Genomic DNA, 23,011 nt, shown 5'->3' with positions numbered 1-23,011 from the left:
TTTTTTTTTTTACAAGCATGGAAGACAAACAGCATTTCAAACTTCCATATTACACTTACAACAATATACTACTTATGTACAATTTAAAATTGGGAAAAGAGTTTGTGACTGTAATATCCAACTTAAAAATCAGTTTATGAAGATCATCCCACTGCCAATAAAATGAATTCAAATGAGGAGAACTGGTTCACTACAAAGCTTATGTAGGGGTCCAATCATTCTCGTATCTAATTTAACATTAACCTGAACTTACGATTTTGTTGTAATAGCTTTGTATTCTGTCCGTGCTGTGGAAATTGCCTTCCCCAGCCTGGTGTAGTACAATTTGAGTCATGGGTTCTGTAGCTAGACAGTATCTTAGAAACTATTCTAATCCACTGGCCTTTTAAATATTTTTTCTGATGAAGAAAGTGAAGCCTTTCAGAACAGCAAACTCAGGTCTAGAATCTAAGACTGCTGACTTCTAGTACAGTGGCCTTTCTGCCACACCATGCTACTAAAGTCACAATGCAAACAGGGAACAGCAGCATCAAACAGGGCAGATTTCTCAGTCAATCCTGACACTTAAATATTAGCTAGTTTCCTACAATATTCAGTCTGTAATGTGTTATGCATTCAGCTCCTTCCTGCCCCTCAATCACCAATGGGAACAGTCCCTTTCATGGTCCCTTACCATTTCCCTGCTGCTCTCCTGCTCCCTCTAACATCCCTAAGGTGCTTAACACCTAATCCAAGAAAGCCACTTTATAGTTTAGCTAGGAACAACAATCAAAAATGGCATAAAGAGATAGTCTGAGCCAATCTGTTTTTCTTAGAAATGTAACTAAAAACAGCGAGAGGGGACACTGGTCAGCTGTAAAGGGCTGAAGCCAAAAGGTGGCATGTAGGTAAGAGAGAGCCTGGAGTGCCCATCCTGGCTCATGTATAAGCTGAACAAGAGAAGAGACACTATAGGTAAACAGAGGAAAACGGTGCACGTGGAGGTCTTGGAGCAGATGTGTGGAGGAGTGGAAGCCACGGAAACAACAGCTAGTAAGGGCAGTGAAAGAAGCCTGCCCCGAAAGCTGCCTCAGTCCAGCAGCTCTCCACTGCAGTACACGTGCATTCTCATCGGCACTCGCTTCTCCTCACTGTGACATGAAACTCACTGCAACCTAGTGAGAGAGACTAGGGCAATGCCTTGACAATGCCCTGTCAGTAAGGCTGCGGGGAAACAGGCACTTTACCCAGCGTTACTGGGAATGCAAAATTGTACTACTCCACAGAAAGTAATTAGACAATATCTAACTAGATTACCTATGTATTTATCCTAGCAATCTCATTACTAGGATCTCACCCTGAAGGTATATCCCCAACAACACCAAATAACATATGCCCAGATAGAGGATTCTGGGACGAGAGCAGAGTAGGAAGCACTGGAGGAATCTCTCCCCACCTAGACAACCGCTGCACTGGTGCCATCTGACTATCTCTATCTGACGTCACGATTTTGGAACTCTGGAGTCTACTGAAAGCTTGCAACTCCCAGGGGAAGACTTGAACAGTATACTGTGGTTAATTTTAGCTCCTTAGCACAGTAGCAGCTTCTCGTCCTCCACCACTGCCACATGACAGGCAGCAATGCACTTGTTCCTGGAACAGTTTGCACATAGCTTCCAGAAGCCAGGGTGGGCAAAAAGGCCGTGTCCTCCAAATATTGGGAACCTGTGCTCTGATGGCTGATTGCTGCTTCTGATCCAGGAGGCACAAAGAGAAAGGCGCTCACTGTTGCTGGACCACCCTGCCATGGTTTTAAGCTCCTCCCACCCTGGCTGAAAAGACTTCCACCCCAACTTCCATCTACAATTGCTTAAAAGACTCCAAGTGAGAACCCTAGAATCCCATCAACTGATCCATGTCTACTCACAGAACCTTGAGCAAGAAATAAATTTATGTTGTAATTAAAACACACACACACAGTAATTTACTGCAGCACTCTCTGAAACAGCCCAAGATCAGAAACACATAACAAATCCGGTGAATAAACCATTATTCATCTACACAATGGGGTAATACAAAGCTATAAAAAAAGAAATGAGGAAGGTCTCTATAAACTGATATAGAGAGGTATTTATAGTGAAAAAAGCAATATGAAAAAGAATGTACATGTTATGCTAGCTACTGTAAAACAGAATACATGAATATGTATCTGCCGCAAGAAAAACAAAAGGGATACGCTTCAAACTAAGGTTTACATACATGTTGCCTACAGGTGGTGAGAATGTGGTGAACAACACAGGGAAGGCGGTATTCCTGATGATACCTTTTAATACAGTTTTTGACTTTTAAATAATGTTAATGATATATGAATTTAAAAATAAAAAATGAACAAGGATTAGGGGGGAAAAACCCCATTAAAATGAAATAAATGGAAACAAATTAACTTAACTATATATAAAATAGATACAAAGAAAAATACATTCACAGGCACACACAGCTCAGTCCACTGAAAGGCCCTAGAAGCAATAGCACCTCGATAGTAAAATCCAGCCCCCGGATCTTGGGCTTCTAAATATCATTTCCCCATGAAAAGAAACCAGGGCTCCTTGGAGAAATGCTGGCTCCAGGTCTGGGGCAGGGAAAATACAAGGTGAGCCTGGAAGAGCTTGTTGTGCCAAATTAAGGAAGTGCTCAAACACTGACATAAACACATAACAAGGCAGAGGAGCCAGCTTGAAAGGGCTCCTCCTCATCAAATTTGGAACAATCTCAGAATCAAAATGAATAATGACATGCTATTTTAAATTTAAGAGGAATGCAAAATTACATAATAATTATTACACATTCTTAAAGAATCAAGCCAAGATCACTTAATTAACAAAGATAAAGGTACTTTTAAAATGGAGAAACTGGCTGATATCACCTTAAACAAATGTTCAAATTGGTATTACCAACAAATGGACAAGCTGACATCTGTGCCCCATGATATGATTCACCGAGGACATGATATTTATGTGTATTTCTGCAAAATACATTTTGAATCTAATTATGAGAAAAAATTTTAACAGCCTCCAACATGTAAATTGTACACCAAGACAAATTAATAGAAAAGGGGTACTATGATAAAACAGTCAAGCAGGAAACAAGAAGACTTAAGCATTGCCAATCCTCAAAAATCTTATAAAATTTCTATATTTTTCTATTTATTTGCTTTTGTTTCTATTGATTTGTTTTGGTGTCCATCTTGCATGTTGAAGGTTTTTTCCAAATTTTCTCAATTGTCTCAAAAATTCAAAATGATATTGCATCCATTAAACAAGAACAGGAGGCTATAAACTAAGAACAGAGAAGCAAACAAAACCTCTTGATAATTAAACCTTTGAAAGAAAATAAGAATTCAAATAGGCAGAATATTAACTTGAGGTAATAATACCAAATGAAAATAAAAATTAACATTTACTATGTAACAGGAAATTATCTAAGCACATTGGATGACTGACTCATTTATCCCCACATCCTTTGAGTTAGGTAGCAGTATGAACTCTATTTACGATGAAAAACTGAAAGGATAAGTAATCTATGTAGTCACACAGCTAGAGACTGGCAATGCCAGAATTCAAACAGACCTGGAGAGCCTAAACCCTCTCCACATCTCAAGTAGACCCAAAAGCCAAAAATGAGTACGTAATGAAATCTGAAGAATTAATCCAGGTGGTTTAACATCCAACCAACTAGAAAAAGACTTAAGAGGAAGAAATTACCAAAGACATAATTTCCCAAGTTGAAGTTCATGACTATTGTGTATAAAAAAGGGGTTCTGTACTAAAATGACAAATCCAGTGACAGAAAGTGATCTCACAGGGTGGTCTGATCATAAATTCCTAACTGGGCAGTTGAGCGCCCCAGGCATATAACTTCTTTAATAAAAGGTTTACCTTTGCCTTATGCAAGCCCTGTCCATTGTTCTTGTGCATCTAGGCTAACACACCTTAGAAATGCCAGAGTAATGCTCTTTTTCAGACCCTTTGGAGGCATAACCACCCTCAAGGGAGCACATCATCTTAATTACCCTGTAACCCAATCCCCGCCTTGCTTTCTCCCACCTCCTTGTGATCTTACTTCCCTCCTTAATTCCAAATGTACAAAATAAACTGCAAACTGTCATTCTCCAGAGCATTGGAGAGCTTGCTCCTGGCAATGCTGTCAGTTTGGCTCGAAGAAACTTATAGAAATTCCTACAGATGCAAACATTTCTTACGTCAACAATATACAGGCTGAGGGAGTGCACTGATACAATAAATTATTATCAATAGGCATACCAAGGTACACTACTATGAAATAACAAAGCATCAGCAATAAAGAGCAAAGGCCAGTGTTTTCAAAACGAAAAAAGAGCAATGTTAAAATATCTAGAACAGTTTCCCAGGCTTTTACATTTTTTTTGGTCTTTCATGATATTAATATTTTTGGAGAGTCTAGTTCAGCTGCTTTTAGGAATCAGAATGGCATTAGTCTTCTCAACAGCAACACTTGAAAGAAGAAGACAAATGAAGCAATAACTTCAAAGTTATTAAAGAAAATGATTTCATTTAGACTATATACCCTTTGTATCTCTTCTGTATGTTGATGCTTCCAATACTGCAGTGTAGCACGCGGTACTATAATTACTCATTTATGTGTCTATCTTCCTTAGCAGCTTTAATGGCCTCATGAAAACACAAACTTTGAAGGCTGATGATGTCACTTACATGCTGGTAATCTGGTGAGGATTATCTGTTATGAAAAATTTCCTCAGAAAATGCAAGCGAATTTACCTAAATAACCACAGGCAACAGCAGCAGCAGACTACCTGTCTTCGAACTGTCATGGTTTCTAACAGGTAAAACTTGTGCTATAAAAGATGCTCCAGAAGCCGAAGGGAAGCATTTAAGTAAAACCTATATTGTTTAAAAAAACCGTGACAACTACTTAAGAGACTAAAATATTTCTAAAAAAATAAAAATAAAAGAATAGCAAATGTTCCCATAAAATATAGCAGAATACATTTTAACCTTGCTCAACAAACATATTTACCACATTAAATGTTTAAATACCTAATTCTACAAATCAAAAATAATCTCTGATGAACCTACAAAACTAACATCAGTATACATCAATTTGCATAATAAACATTCCTGAAAAGCTTAGTTTATATCAAAATCATATTTTAGCCTATTAGGGAAAGTCATTACTTTCTACTATCTACCCATCTGTGACAACTGTGTCACTTTTTTTTCATATATTATGGAAAAGAACTATTTTTAAAAGAACTATTTCTGGTGAGAATGGAAAGAAATGAATAAAACAGTAAGTGAAAATTATGATCTGATTTTTTGTAGTCGCAAAGCAAGGTATGCCTATTATGACACAGTAGGCACTCAAATGCTGGAATGAAAAGCTATCCTCAAAGCTATTTTTTTAAATATTAAGTATCAACAAACTAAAACAATACACAAAATATTCTACAAAGGTTCTTTAAATATGCCAGGAAGGTTTCTCTGTAGATTAAAAAAGATGTGTGGTGGGCAATTTCTTTTCCCTCTTTTGGTTTCTGATTTAAAAAACACACACAAAAAAATACTTAGGGAGTAGCATTTTTACATGCTTTACACTAGGTGTACCTGACAATGCCCTCAGTGTTTTTAAAAAAGAGTGACTTCTCCATGTTCACTACAATTAACTCCCACACCATCTGGGCAAAAAGTTTATGAGAATGTGAATGGGACCTACGGGAGCATCTACTCTAATCTCCTTCTACAGATAAGAAAACTCAGTGAAGTAAAATTTTTGCTAAAAGTCATAAAACAAGGCAGCAGAAGAGCCAGGACTAGGGCTCTCTTCATTGCGCTCTGTACTCCAGTCATCTACCAGATCTCTTTCATAAGCATTTGTAACCAATTAAACTAACAATTTACAGTATCTTATACATAAAATGTTCTATCCATGCAACCATTAGAGGGGATCTATTCTGAGCTTGTTTGTTTTCAAGGACAGGTGACAGTCCTTGTGAATAGTGGCTAAATTCCACAAAATGAATGGTTACAATTAAAAACATACATTAGGAACTACGAGCAAATCAAAACCCATACTAGTATTAAATCTGGGGAATCTTAACAAATGCAATTCCCGTATCTGGGAAACTACTCAGAAATCCAGAGAGATTAAGTATTGAAAATTAATAATTTTCCTCCACCCAGTTGAAAAACAAATTTATAGTTCATTTTTTCAGTCATAAAATGCAAGAATAACATGTATGTGTTTCTTTCACATATTCATAACTTAAAAACAACACTACACACATGCCCATTTTTGCTTTTATTATTTTTCATTATTTTATTGTTTCTTTTATTGTCTTCTAGCCTATCAGTCAACTTTCTGCCAGCTTTCTTTTCTTTCTCCCACACCCAATATCCCATTAGCTTTATTTCTCATCCTATATTTTGGTGTTTTTTTATTGTCTGGGTTATTTTAAATACATATAACCTAGAAATATGCTAAATTAGAATAACTATGAAAGATACTAACGGTTGGCCACCCAGACAGCTGTAACAAAATACTAGAAGCTAGGTGGCTTTCAAACAACAGAAATGTATTTCCCACAGTTCTGGAGATCAGGGTGCCAACACAATCAATCATGGCATCCTCTCCTGGTGGAAGGAACTAGGGAGCTTCCTGGAGCCTCTTTTAAGGGCACTAATCCCATTCATGGTTCCGCACTCATGACCTAATCACCTCCTAAAGGCCCCACTTCCTAATATCATGGCCTTGGGCGTAAGGTTTTCAACCTAAACTTGGGGGACACTCATTCAAACCACAGCGGTGTGTAATAATGCACTTTCCGAGCTGAGCATGAGAGAGAGCTTCAACAGAGAGTCTATTTGTTTATTTTCATAAATAGGACAAAAATAGCTTCTGCTCAAAAATTTTCTCAGTTGGGGGAAGGGAGGAGGCAAAGGAGAGAGTAATGGCATTTGCTCTGGGAATTCGCAGGCTAGATGGAGAAATACATCTTTAAGCCACAGTTTGTCATCCAAGACACAGTACAGCTGTATAATACTCACCAGCCGCCAAGGTCCTAGATTAACACAGAAGTCACATGAAGAGCAAAAGAAATTAACTATAAATTTCAGAGTAATTACTACAGTGAACTCTAACCACTACAGCTAGTAACTGTTTGCACTAGCTTAAAGCAAAACACTGAAAGTTCTATACAGGACACAGCTAAAATTCTCAGTAAATTCAACGTCCCCAAATAGTTTGCTTTTAAACATTTGCTTGTAATTCCCTTCAGTTGCAGAAAACTTACCACCAAAATTTGATAATTAGTTCTAGAAATAAGGTAGCAACGTGGGTAGAGCCTCCATAGCTTGTAATTGTTTACCACCTATTCCATTTCAGGTCATGTCTGTAAGATATACATACTGTTCCTATCATATTTATGTTTGTTGTCTTACCATGTTTTAGTTATTCCAAAATTTATTTACTAAAGGTTCAGTGAATTTTACTAAAGCTCTAAGTCTTTTTAAAAATGTAAATGAAAACAAAATTACTGCTTTTAATACATAGTTACCAGATTTCATTAGACTTAAGATTTATTTTAAAAATACAGACACAGTTATAGTCTTAATGGAACTACTGTTAAACATCATCTTCACAGCTTTCAAATAAAAACATCAAATATTCCACTCAATAACGTAAGGAATGATTTTAAAACATACCCATGTTTCATATCAAGATATTACTCACTTCACAGCACCATGCCAAGGCGGAGTAGGTAACTCAAAAAATACATATTTACTGAATGAACAACTACGCCCTCCAATACACCTTCTCTCTCGCCCAAATTTGAAGATAAAGCGTGGAGTTTTCTCTCCACAATTCTCTCCTTAGTGCTCAAATTAACAAGAGCAGCTCTGAACAGCTACCTAAACATCTGAAGTATGGCCCACTGTTTCTCTCCTTCCTCCCCCACATGCACATGAACACTCACACGCAACATGGAGGTTTTACACTGCTGCTATCATACTTAAATTTAAATCCAGGACAACAGAATGTGTAAAACCACTTTCTAGCGAGTAGAAGCAGATGGGGTGGAGACCAGAAGAGGTAGAAATTCCAAGATTTGTTACTTTCTTTGTATAAATCTGGGCTAGTTACTTCTGCTGTTTCAGGTAAAACATGTCTTTAAGTGGTTTAATGTTCCACTCAGCCACAGAAGTATGAGGAGAAGCTGACACAATCAGGCACATCTTCTGATAATCATAGTATAAATTCTCCCTAATAGACCATAAAAATATGGCAGGTTTTTTTTTGTTTTGTTTTGTTTTTTTTGGAAGAACAGGGAACATGGTATCTCTTACATTCTCTTAGAGGACTTACTTTTTTTGAGTATTCAAATAATCAGACCCAGTGTTGCCAGTAATTTCTAATACCGTGCATACATAACTTAATCCTTATGATTTACCAAGTCAAGTTTGATTTAGAATTAAAAGCGCTGGTTGTACAAGAGTTTTTAAGTTTTTAAGTTTAGCAGAAGATGTACAATCACTAATACATGATACTCCAAGAACAGCAAAGGCTAAAAAATGCCAGCTCCCAAGAACAAATCAAGTTCCCAACTACTACAGGACAAGCCAACTCTACTTTTTAAACATATTCGGTCTGACAAAAGTTAGTGACTTCCTTTCCCACAGGGGCTGAACTCTGGAAACAACTTCTCGTTGGCATGGTGTTAATTACCTTCTTAAAGATACAGTTCTGCAGGGAATTCACTTTACATTAAAAATTTCTCTAGCTATACTAAGCTTGCTGACAGCTCCTTGTTTCTATGTGTATTCCTGTCTCTTGGGTCTCCCCAAACTCACAAATGGAAGAATTGAATAACAGCATTACAGATTTAATGACTTATAACTCCTTAGGATAAAAGGAATTCTCTTACAGCTTATTTGTTATTTATCTTGGAAGTTTCTTGTAACCTGGACTGTGTGGCTAAGTGGTTGAGCGTCAACCCATGAACCTGGAGATCATGGTTCAATTCCCAGATCAGGACACATGCCCGGGTTGTGGGCTCGATCCCTAATAGGGGGCGTGCAGGAGGCAGCTGATAAGATTCCCTCTCACCACTGATGTTTCTTTCTTTCTCTCTCGCCCCCCCCCTTCATCCCTCTGAAATCAATAAAAACCTATTTTTAAAAAAAGGTTCTTATAAAGAAACTGTACTTGGAGTAACTCTGGCAAACCATGGACCCATGGGCTAAATGCCTGCTTCTGTACATTTAAGTATATGGGACCTAGCTTAAAATATTTCAGAGAAAAGAGATTTTAAGCAAATATGGCAAAATATAATTAACTGGTAAATGTGGGTAAGAGTATATGAAATGTTTTAGTTCACTGTAACATTTCTCTCTACTTCTGAGTATATTTGAAAACTTTTCTAATAATATTTTTTTCTAATATTTTTTAAAGGCTTCAGTAAATCTAGTCAATTTTTTCAGTAAATCTGAAAAGGCAAAATCCAACTACAGTGTAAAGTGAGTTCAGAAAATATTGTTATTCTAATTTTAAAAAGCAAAAGTTTGATAGTACTAATTGTTACAGAGGCTGCTAAGCAATGACAGACTCTCAACATCACCAGCCTGAGCAAAGGTAGATACCGCACACTGGAAAACCACTGAAAAGAAAGCTGAAGGCATGTATAACTCAGTAATCAGCAATTCCACTTCAGGAGGTATGTCCCAGAGCATTGATTCTCAAACTTTCATGCATCTAAGATTCATCTGGAGAGCTTGTTTCAGTTCCCTGGTTCTGAGACACTGACTCAGTAGGTGAGGGTGGGGTCCATGATTTTGTGCATTTCTAACTAGCTCACAGGTGACACCACTGGTGCTGCTGGTCAGAGGACCACACTCAGAGTTAACATAAAGAGAACTGTACACATATGAACCAGCACATTACATATTCACATCACCAGTGCTCTTCAGAGTGAAATGGAAACAAATATCCAACAATGGAATGGCTCAATTGTGGCGCGTTCATGGAATGGAGTGATAAAAATTAACCACAGCTTCGGAAGGGTAGCAGAATACGCCAGCCCCAAACATGCCACTTTGGGATATTATTTTGAGCTGTAAGGCACTTAAAAAACAAATGCTAGGAGAGGCTTTCTGTGAACTCCCCTTATCTGCCTAAAGACAGATCCTCCTAAAGGAATTCAACTGTCATAAGTGTCCTCCTTGGGAGTGTCATCAGCCAGGGAACACTGACTCTTACCACTGGAGAGGAGACCAGACATTGACACGACAGACAGACAAACTTTGTCACCAACTATAGCACCTCTCATCTATTCTTCTAAGGGCCCATTTATCTTTCCTAAAAATCATTTCTTCTCTCCTGAGGGGCCTACTTCCCCTCTCCCCTCTCCCTATTAAGATGGTATTTAGCCTGAATTCTAAGCCACCTTCCAGAGTTACTCCTTTTTCCTGGGCATCTCCCATGTACACAGCAGGTATATATGTTAATAAACTTCTGCTTGTTTTTCTCTTGTTAATCTGTCTTTTATTACAGGAGTCTGTAAATGATAAATGCAAATGATAAAACAAAGAAGAGAAAGGAAATGATCATCATAAAATATGATGATGATTCTGAGAGAAAGGTTTTAGAGTGAGGAAGACACGGGAGGGTTTCTGAGGCACTGACAATGTTCTATCTATTTGTGCACACAGGTGAGTGGGCAATGGTATCCATCTTGTAACACTGTATTCTGTCGTATGCATTTTTCTTATGTATAACAAAAAAATTTATGATATTTTCTTTGATGATACAATTTTATGAAAATGACTTCCCAAAGTTTACTAATTGAATCTTAGTGCTCTAAATCTAGCCTCCTCCTTTTAATCAATTAAATTATATTTCATAATCTAAATTCAAAGAATTAAATATTAGGCATGGTGGTAAATGCAAATTTCATTAAATTAAAATACAAAGTTTTGAGGCAACAGCATGACAAATAGATATTACTATGATAAATCCTAAAATTCATATTTCTACCTTTTAAAATACTTAAAAAGCTCAAGTATCTTGAAATATGAATGAGAAATTAAACACCACAGAATGTGACAAAAAATTTAGCAGTTATGAGTCAATGAGTGAAAACAATATCATTTAATGAACCTGGACTTAATCTACAATTCTGCCCAAAGATAATAGTAATTATGTTTTTAATGTATATAGAATAAACATCTTACAGATAGCTAACTAGCAAAGTTTGGAAAGATTCCAAATATGGTAGGAAAAATAAAAACGCAGGTATGAAAAAGATTTTTCTCCTTCCCACCCCAATAAGCCCCTCCCAAAAAAACAGCAGAAAGAAGGGGAAGAGAGTGCAAGCTCCCAAAAAAACACCACTATGAAACACACAAATGATGGATAACATTTGAAACAGCATGCAAGGACAAAAAACCTCAAACTAGTCTTCTCTGTCTACACACAAACAAGGCAGCAATGAAAACCTGGGGAACCACAGAGATATCTGAAGTCTACAAAGTTTTCACCAAGACAGGTGAGGGTAAAAACTTCCTCACTAGGTCAAAAACTTTGTAAATTTTTTTTACATACTTACCATTAAACTACTGGTTCCAGAAGGAATACAGGTAGCAGAGTAGAAAAAAGAGGGAAAACCCAATCAATACTAAGAATAAAAAGTGGCAACACAGTATCAACTCTAGGCACCAAGAACAAAATAGCAAATAAATACAAACTATGAGGTTAGGCAGCCCACTTTCTAATAGTATTGAGAGGTGGGTACCAACACCCCCCTGCCTCTCATTCCTATTTTGCTTATTATTTGGACATAGGGCTTCTTAACAAAGAGCAGACTTGGGAAGGCAAAGAAAGTCAAGTCTGTAATTTTTATAATGGACAACAGTCAACATGCAACTTAAATTACCAAGGGAACCGAGAACCCTTTTCTTAAATTCTATTCTATAGCAATTGGACTATCAGTATCTTGGGAAAACCACCTATTTTTATCCAAAATATATTTATCCAAAGCAGCCATTTAACACCTCAGTGAATAAAATAAGTGGTTTTACTATTTGCTGGTATGGTTGGTATCTAACAGTTATCCTGAACAAATGAAAGGTGACAACACACAGAATCTCCTTGCTCATATGCATCTACTATGCTGTCAAAGATTGGGTTTTACCTTCATGACTGTTTCAAGAAGGAAATCTTGTACTTACTACAACCTTTCATACCCACCATTTAAGGCAACGTGTAGATAGAACAACTTATTATTTTGATAATAAGAATGTTAGCTCACATTTGCAGAGCACTTTACTAGGAGCCAAGCAATTTGCTACATGCTACATCATCTCATCTAACCTTCAAAACTACATGAGATAGGTACTACTATCGTCACCAATTTAATTTTGAGAAAACAGAGATTAAGAGTTTAAATGATTGGGCCAAAATCATAAAGACCCAACTATAGACCCCCAAATTTAAACCACGATATTACACAGGTAGTAATAAATAAGCAACTTAGGATAATATTTTCAAGTTTTAATCTTGTTTTATTATGCCTGTAAGTGCTGAAAATGATAGATAAATGTAACACAAATCACAAGTCTTATGGAAAATTTCCCAATTCATTGATTTTCTAAAGTACCAGAACATAAAGACACCGAATATAAAACACTTTAGTTTTATAAAAAATCAAATTCTAGTCATAAGTAAAAATACTAGAGAAGTAATGTTTCTTAGTGTTAAGTAGTCAACCTCATCTATACCACTGCTATACGAATTAAATCACTCACATGGGTGCGCACAGGTGCGTGCACACACACACACACACACACACACACAAGTCCACGGTAAAAAGAACAAAAGAGTATATCCCTATACTCCTTCTTGCTATAGGAGCTCAATAAATGAATCCAATGGCTTATAAATTCTATGTGGTTATTTGTTATAAAGATTTTTCACGGATACCTTTAAATAACAATGTTTTAAAAGACCAGGAGAATAAATTTGCAAAAATACAGTCTACATACAAGTAGAAGCTAAATAAAGAAGGCATATTTTACTTTAAGCTTTCATATATTTTTAAAAACATTTAAGTAGAACTAGTAACTCCCCATTTTCCTAAGGACAATGAAAGTTTTATACATAAGATTAGAGGCTCAAAACTTCAGAAAATAAGTACATTTACAGAGATGAAAGGCAATCGGTACCTCAAACAGCAAAATGTTACACCCAGGAGTGTCCTGGTAGATGCTTAACAACTGCTTTCCGGGGGGAGGGGGGGGGATCCTGATTTTTCAGTATTTGCTATTTCCACCATATAAACTGTCTACACCTGATTTCAAGCTACCTAAGTGTCATCCAAAGAACTGGGAAGAAGTGAGCAGTAGCAGGTCATTACATAGTACTTCCACTATACAAATACAATCGATGTCAATAACCTCAAGAACACAGACAAAAGGAAGATGTAATAAAACAACTAGAAAGCGATGAGTTTTGAGTATTACCTTTGTTTTAAATAAATTTAACTGTAAGTTTATATAATTGAATTTTAATGATGGTTGCCAAAATCCTGAATTTAACAATCCGCTCCAAGAAGAGCTGCCTCTATTACACCACTGGCGTCGTTTTCTTATTCCACCTTCTGGTGGATTAGCAGAAAGAAAGCTGCAATATTTTAATCAACCGTCTCTCTCAAATTATTTCTTCTAAGCCTAAGTAAACCTTAAATCCACCTACTCTTGTTCTTCAGTTAAGTAAGGCCAACCTCCATGCCCCTAAACACAACAGACTGGCAGCGTTCATTCATATTTTTCTCCAGTCCTCACCACTGAAAATTGGCTACTTGCATTTGCTGCAAACACATTTCCCCCAACTTGTTCCTTTGACATGACAGTTTTTGCCTTACAATATGTGGTTTTTACGTTTCCTAAGAAGACCAGGACAATTTACATTTACACCAATATCATTTACAACCCCTATCACCAGCAATGGTATATTACTGTACTTTCTGCCAATCTGACATGCATAAGCGCTATCGCATTACTACTCCAGCTTACATTTCCCCACAAAGCAATCTGGCAAAAACTTTTGAATTTAATAATAGAGAATGCTGTTCCAGGAGTATACTGGAACAGGGGATTAGACCAACCCTCCTGAGAGAAACAACTCAAAATCCAGGGTTTAAAATGGGAGAAGGCTGGAGCCCAAAGCAGTAAAGTCAACAGCAGCAGTAGACTTTTGCCTTGAGCTAGGATGCCCTCAAAGGGCTATAATTTCACTATTAGGATAAATTAGAAATAACCCTCTTCTTTTTACCATCACCACCACCCCCAGGCACTTCAAGGAGAATCCACTGGACCTTGACACCAGGTCAGGAGGGTGTGGAAAATCACCAATGAGAATATGAAAATGCTGCTTTTGCCATTCGAATTTGAATTCATAATTCCTAGGTGATCTAAAAACCCTAGGCTGAAATTCTCACACTTCAGCATGCATTAGAATCACTTGGAATGTGCCAAGCCCTGTACTAGGTGCATTTGCAAATATTATATCATTTAAATCTATTACAACCTTGTAAGGTAGGTTTAATCCCTCTTATCTAAAGATGACTAAATTGAAGCTCACAGGTTAGCAGAAAAATACTGATGACAGAAGGGAAAGAATGCCCTTTGGGTAATTTAGTTAATAAAGCCCCCTTTGGAGTCTCTTTCCATTGCTAAACACAATTATGTCCTGCTTGTAAGATACCCTATTTTAGCTGGAAAACATTATCATAATTTAACATAAGAGTTCTATGAGTTTATATCTCAAGGTGAAAAGGGACTGCAAATCACATAACAAAGGGGATACAAGGTATGGTTCCTGGACCAGGACCAGCAGCATCAGCAACACCTGTAAGCATGTTAGAAATGCAAATTCTCAGGCCACACCCCAAACTTACTGAATCAAAACTGTGAAGGTGGGGGTGATTCTCATGCCCACTAAAGTTTGAGAGTCACAGAACATCAACAAAGGATTAATGAAAAAACAAGGGTCAAGTTACTGTGAGATTAATTTGGAAAATGCTGAATTAAAATAAATGAACCAGGTTTCTTTATTGTAAAAATTTAATAGGTTACAAACTTGCTTGGTTACAGAACACTTCCTTTCAGGAGAATCTTACGGGACCAGATTAAACTCTCAAAAATGCCATCCAATGTAGATTTGCTCCTTAGGGCCTGAGGGCTGAGGGCTGAGGGCTGAGGGCTGAGGGCTGAGGGCTGAGGGCTGAGGGTTCCCCCCCCCCCCCCCCCCCCCCGGGAGTCAGACCTGAGTATGAATCTGAGCTCTGAAAGTATAAGCAATGATCGTACAGGAGTAGTAAGAATAGCAATAATAATGATACCACTACCAATTCTTTTTTCTTCATAAAGGTTATACAAGTATTACTCTAAAAAATAGATGGCAATACATAAGAAGAAAATAGAGTAGAAGTATTCCTACTAGCCAGAAATAACCAATTTGTAGTAAATGGATATCAATTACCTTCTGGACTTTTTTTTAATGTACACATATACACTCTAATTTGGTAAGAAAATTACCAAAACAAAACTCATACCACACTGATATTAACTCATTTGTTTCTAAGCTATCTATCCACCAGACTTTTTTGAGGACAAAAGTGTTTTTCACCACTGCATCCCCAATACAGAAAAGCCTAACTGACCTGTCACAGCAGGCAGAATATTTTTTGACTGAGTAAATAAGTAAAGCAACAAAGAAAAGTCAGACGCACAGACTGTATAAGAGCACAGTTCAAGTTTCCTCCATGCTTCACTGTAAAGCCAGCTAAAACACAAGAGTACCTAAGCCTGTGCTGCTTTTGCCTGTCCAAGTCCACTACCATATTTCCATATATAGCTAAGGAATAGTTTTCTCTAAGTCTTTGCTACATATAACACTACATTGAAAATAAACCTTAAGACATTAAGAATGTGAAGAACACATAGCAAAAGCAAGAATAATATCAACGGGGTGGTAGACAATTTAATCCCCAAAAGACCTCAGCTTTTTGTGACGTTTGTCCAACTTCTTGAATTCCTCCAGAGCTCCTCCTCTCTCAGAGGAAGACTGCTTTCAGAACACCAAAGAATGATCTGACAGAACTAGTTCACAACACCCTGCCCCCGAAAAAAGTAAAACCACATCCTTCTCTGAACCAGCAACGGCGCACCCCTTTCTACAAGTACCACCGCGATTCCCTTTAGCACACTAGCCCACAAGAGGGTGCTTCTCCAGGCTGCTGACCTACTCATTTGTTCTTATACAGTCAATTTAATTACCTTTTGGAGTTTGCTAAAAATGATATACTTGTATAAGCAAATCCCATTCTTAACCTTATCTTTGAGATATTTACACACTCAAGCCTTCTACCAAATAAACACTTTGGGTATTCTTAGATTTAGTGTCCACACATTAGAGGACAGTGTTGCTGTACAGTAACGGATTGAGGAGGGCAGAATAATGACTCTCCAAAGACAGCTGCAACCTAATCCCTGGGACCCTGCTGGGTTATGTGGCAAAGCGGACTTTAGGTTGCTAATGACTATCTTAAAATAGGGAGATCATCCTAGATTATCTGGGTACCCCAACTTAATCCCAAGTTTCTTAAAAAATGTGGAAGAGGCAGAAGACTCAAAACCAGAGAGAGGGCAGTTTGAGAAAGACTTGGCCCAGTGTTGCTCGCTCTGAAGATGGAAGAAGATGGAAGGGTCATAAGCCAAGAAATGCAGATGGTCACTAGAAGCTGGAAAAGGCAAGGGAATAGCTCTCCCTCAGAACCTCCAGAGCAGCCTACCCAAACCCTGATGTTAGCCCAGTGAGATCTATTTAGTACCTCTGACCTCCAACTTGCGTAACTGTAAAATAATAAATGTGTGTACATACACGTAAAGATGTTTACTGTAACACTGGGAAAGTATAAACATCCTCAATACTTACCAACAGTAGGCCTAAATAAACCACAGTATGTGCATATTACTGAACAGTAAGCACTAAGCAGTTAGAGTTATATTTATGTCTGCCCGAGTGTTCATGTCTAAATACCTTAAAAAGAAAAAAGGTTTTAGAAGAATATAGTATAACCACATTCCTGACAATAACAGCCTCCGTGGCAAAACCAGATACAAAATGAAAACTTTTTCTGTGTATTTATATGTACATAAATTTATTAAAAAGTTAGAATGTGTACAAACAAAAAATGGTAACAGTGACACTTGGGGAGAGAATGGAATCACCAGAGAAAAACTGAAAGTGACTTTCACTGTATCTGCATTGTCTAAATTTCACAAAAATGGATTCATATTTCTTCTACAACTTTAAAAAAAAAAAAAAAAAGGGGGGGGACTTGCAGTTAAAGATGACTTCCTGACCAAATTTATCAGTCTCTGCTCAGACCAAACATCCTACTGAAATCATTAAAAACAATTTTTTTTTTAAAAGGGAGTAAGACTATAAACGAATAAAGAAAATGAAAAAGAAAAAAAAGCAATACCACTAGACTATTAAAGGAAATAAATGAGTGGTAACTTTAATTGCAGAACTAGGAAAGCAAAGAAGCAGCCCTATTCACACCAGGCACAGGATTTGGCAGGCACAAAGAGGCCTAAAAACTGAAATATTCACTGCATGTTGTGTAAGAAGCAGTTAGAGCTCCCCAGCTGTCCTCCCTGACTTCAAGCAAATACGCAACTGTTCCTCCCCAACTCTGGCATTAGACTGTTATTTGGAGAGGGCAAAGGTTCTGCACTTGGGGACAACAGAAATATCTAAGGGCAGAGGTACCTATTGAGTATGACAATTAAATGAAAGGACCATATTTAGTGTTAAGACTCTCAACTTAATTCTCACTCTGACCCTAGAAGCCAGGTATAAAAAAAAGATGTCTTCCAGGCAAAAAAAGGAGAAAAGCCATTCTGGAAAACATGACTAGACCAAGAAAAAAGACGGTAACGTACTATTCCTAAGAAAAGGGCAGAGAGATGATCCCCCTTCACGGAGAGCTTCTGATCAGCTCTGTTAGCACCAAGTATGAGTAACCAGCCAATGACCACCCAACATTTGAAGAAAGAACCTAACCAATGACTCAAACCAAACGACGAGAACAAGCAACCGGGAAGAAGTTAGTAATAAAGGAGAAAAAAATATTTATACACACAAAGGTACATATCATTAATATTCTTAGAAAAAATATTATACCCACAAAACAAGAACAGAGTGTATGAAAAAAACACAATTTAAAAAAAAGCTCTTGGAGACTTAATAAGATTATAAAAACAAACAAAAATCAACTAAAGGACTAGTTGGAGGGATCGCCCCTAAAAGAACAAAAAGCAAGAATTAAAGAAGGAAAAAGATAAAGTAAAGGATCTCTCTAGGTAGCCAGCACTGAAATAATAAGAAAATGGTAGAGGAAAATTTAAAAACCCAAATGTGTAGTGCAGTGGATGAACACAACTCAAGATGTATAATGAAATTTTATAATTCTAGGGTAAGAGAAAATCCTAAAAGCCTGGGGTAGGGTGGGAGGAAGAGACGTTTCACACACAAAATCAGTAACTAGAATGACATCAGTGTGCTCAACAGCAACACCAGAAGCCAGAAAGTGACAGAGGACACATTTAAAATGCCAAGGAAAATAAGTTCCAATCTAGGATTATGTCTCAAGCAAAACTGTCAATCAAGAGGGAGGGAAGAAATCTTTTCTTTCAGACACTGAAGTTCCAATGTCTTTTACTTCATACACATTCTTTCTCAGTAAGACATAGGAGATGGTGTTCCACTAAAAACAATGAAATACATCAAAAAAGAAAAGACACAAGCCCAAAGAACCAGAAGCAAATGGGATCCCCAGATGACAATGCGCAGAGGCCTCAATCGATAACTAATTCAGAATGGAGTTAATCAGAAGGCCCCAGAAAAGACTTAAGAAGATGAAATTCACAGAACTAATTTAGTATATGAACAAACTGAGAAGAGATTTATACATCTGTGGGAGGATTTGGGGACTAAACATAAAACTAAAAAAATTTTTTTAAACTCACAGAATTGTGTAGGAAAAGAAAAACAGCCAATTGTGCATAGGATGCTAAATTAATAGGATAAAGTTAATTAGGTTCCATACACTTTGCAACCAAGATATAAAATAAATAACATTTAAAATACAATGGGACCTAGTTCATTTAACCTCTCAGCTCCAAATAACAGCCAATTACCCTATATACTTCTCATGAGACTCAAATGAGTTAATGCATATGCAAACACTTTCCTAATCCATAAATTACTATAGAAAAGTGTTAGTATTAGCTTAATATTTATGAACACTAAAAGTGGTCTGTGATATTAAGTATTCTTCATTTTGGTTGTTCTTTTATTTTAAAAGAAACTAATGACATTCCCCTGAACAACTTTGTACAAGGCAAAATGGTGGAAGAACTAAACAGCAGGAATTAGGAAACAGATTTCAAGGTGACAAGATGCACTGTTTCTGAAGAGGTGCTGTCTATGATGGATAAGAAATCTAGAGAATCCCAAATAAGGACCTCAGGGCTCTCACAGTGGAGGGTGCCAAGGCACCAGCAAAAGTAGTGAACTTATCAAATGCCAAGTCATCCAGGTTGCCTGAGATGCAGTAAATCATAAGTACCTATAAGAAAGCTAAGTTTTTCAGATTCTGCCCTGGAGAAGTAGCATACACTTAAAAGAATGACCTGCTTTAACTTCTCACCAACCATCCCAACCGTTTCTAACCACCCACAAAACGCATTCAGATTGATTAAGAATATCTTATAGCACATTCAAATAGTTATAAAAGAAGAGCTATTAAGCACAACAATTTTAGTTCTAAGACAATTTTATAATTGTCACCATTTGTACATACCTATTTGCTTTGGTTCAAAATTCAGTTTACATATATTTTCTTTATGCAAATAAAATATATCACTTCTTTCTGGAGTAGTATATGATTTATATATGATTTAAATAAACAATAATTTGGTGATCAATAACCTTGTTATCAAAATACATTTTGAAGAACAGTGAACATTTACAAAGTTCTTTTACCATGTGACTAGCACAGTAAATGTGCTATAAAACATAATTCAAATATTCGGGGGAGATTCTTAGAAATAGAAGGCACACGTAAATAACGATAAAAACTAAAACTAAAATTTCGATTATTTTTGCAAAATCTGAGAAATTGAGAAGAGGAATGTACATGGTCTTCCTGAAGAGGTGAGGATGTGGAGTGGCCTATGCATGTTAAGTGCTTTCATTTTTGATAGAGAGGTTCAAGTGTTAGTTAAAAATATACAGGTATAATGTACCTGCGTAAATTACTTTAATCCTCATAATACTACAAAGCAAGTATTCTTTTTAACCTGATTTTAGAGCTAAGAAAACTAAGGCATAAGGTATAGAGAGGTTAAGAAACTTGCTTAAGGCCACATAGTGTGAATGGACTCAACCCAGGAAGCCCGACTAGAAGACCCAAGTTCTTCCCCACCTTAACAGAATGCAGCCTGAACGCACAGAGCATGTGACCCTCTTTGCTTCAGTGATTGATCAATGGATAGACACATGACTTAACTGGGCAAATCAGAGTCCTTCTGTTGGAATTGGAGCAAAATACTCCCTCCTCCTTCAGGCCTCTTAGATCACAGGTGGAAGGAAGCAGCAGTAAACCTGCAGGCCACTAGTGTAAAGAAGGCCTATACTCACTAGAAGGGGGTAGAACTAGGCAAGACGCAAAAGGAGATCAGGCAGTGGGAGGGGGAGGGGGAGGGGGAGGGGGAGGGGGAGGGGGAGGGGGTGGGAGCACATTCAAAAGAATTGCTGCATTTTAGCTCCAGGGACCCTGGTTCCTCCACTGGTTCCTGAAATTCTGTAAGCTATCTTTGGATCCTTTCTAATAATTTGAGATAATATAGTGTTCGTGCACTTAATGCTATTTTGAGCTGTATTTCTATCATTTGCAACTGAAAAGTCTTGATTCTCTGACCACAATGCAATACTTCTAGTTAACACTAGAAATAAGGAAAAGAACAGTAAATTTACCACTTAAAAATGTTGAAGCAACACTTAAAAAAAAAATGAAGAAGCTAGGAGAAAGAACAAAATTAACTTTACAAATGAGAAAGAAACTAAGGGATAAAAGCAGAACTAATGAAATAAAAATAATAAAACTACTAAAATTTATTGTCAAAGCAAGAGCTGGCTCCTTGAAACAAACTACATTCCAACAAAAATTAGGATATGTAAGATGGTCAGAATTTATTAAATTCAGATGACAGAATGTACTTATTCTTCTTTGATATACTAAATTTCTTTTTGTTAAAGAAGAAAAAAAGAGCACAGAATAGAATGATTCTGACAGACATTACTCAAAATGCAACTACCCATAAAACCAGGGACATGTGTCTTATTTCTTTAGACCGTACTTGGCAAAGTAATCCTCATTAAATATTTATTGAGTAAACTTTGGAATACGGGGCAATCATTTTAAAAAATGATGTTACAAAATAATTTAATGATAGAAGAAACTGATGATGTGAAAGAGCATGTTATCAGAGAATATGTAACCCATGAAACCACAAGGAAAAAGATACATTAACTGAATGTTAACAAAAACACTTCAAAAGAATATATAAAGGCCCCAAATTCTGTATCTAAAACAAATATGTGTTTGTGTGTATGTGTGTATACGTATGTACATACATACAACAGGGCGGGACAAAAGTAGGTTTACAGTTGTATGTGAAAGTTTATTCTCGTAATATATAATTATTGTATTACTGTCCATACGAACTGTAAACCTACTTGCTCCACCCTATATATCTACACCTACATATATATCTGTATTAAATAGACAATATTTCATTCTGGTTATTTCTGGTGATCAGATTACAAGTGATTTTCAATTACTTATGTAATTGCTCCCCAGAATTTCATGCTCGCTCCTCCTTTTATATCCACCCCAGAAATCTTATCCACTTTTTAGCTTCACTTATAACCTAAATGGACAATTTCTCCATTTTTTGTAATGTTCTAAATGAGAGACTCGTATTTCCTATTGCTTAAAGAATGCTTCTAGATGGAGATTCTACAGCCACTCAGAGTTTTAATAGGCCTAAAAGAACTCATTAATTTTCACTTCTAAAACTTGCTCGTTCCTTCTTCATTGTTAATATTTGTTAATAACATCACTAGGCACCCAGGTTTGCAATCCTATCAATTCTACCTTAGGAATCTCAATCAAACTGAACTTTTCCTCTCCTCACCAATGCCATTTCAGTTTAGGCATCCACCAACTATACTCAAAAAAAAGTCCTAGCTTATCTTCCTGCTACCACTCTCCCCTCCTAACAAGCAATTTAATCATGTTGTATACGGCTTCCAAGACTGAGCACTGCACTACTCAGGATGGGTACCATCCACACTAACTATGATTATGAATGGTGCCCTCTGGCCTGATCATGACACTTACCTGGCTTTAAAAGTTGGTTAGGTTACACAACTTGGAGCACTATAAAATCCTTCAGCCACTGGTCCAAACCTTTCTAGCTTCATGTTCTCATCATACTTCCTTGCACCCTACAATCCATATGCATTTAACTTTTTAGTACGCCCTATCAAAATCTGTGGCATTTGTAGGTGGTTCTTTTGAGTCTACAGTGTCCTACCTGAATAAAACTTCTAGATGCTTCAAAACAGTTCAAATGTTACCTTCCTATGAAGTATTCTTTGACTGCCCTAGACAATGATACCCTACAAAGCATTGTTAATAGTCCTATTATAGCACTGTTACAGTGTATAACAGTCTCAACTGAGAGCTGAGCAGGAACAGGAAGAAGCCTCATGTTAGCAACCATAACACCACAATGCCCAGCCCCAGAAGGGGATCGATTCCTGTTTACTAAACCACACTTACCAC

The 23,011-nt window shown here is 37.0% G+C and overlaps 1 protein-coding gene across 1 annotated transcript in view; it reads right to left on the bottom strand.

Moving 5' to 3' along the window:
• ZNRF2 (zinc and ring finger 2) overlaps positions 1–23,011 on the bottom strand; it is a 53,711-nt gene that overhangs the window by 25,217 nt on the left and 5,483 nt on the right. The window lies entirely within an intron of this gene.

The sequence above is a fragment of the Miniopterus schreibersii genome (assembly GCF_964146895.1).
Source record: "Miniopterus schreibersii genome assembly, chromosome: 9".
Lineage (NCBI taxonomy): Eukaryota > Metazoa > Chordata > Mammalia > Chiroptera > Miniopteridae > Miniopterus > Miniopterus schreibersii.
The sequence above is the reverse complement of the archived record's forward strand: the minus strand, read 5'-3'. Positions and strand labels throughout refer to the sequence as shown.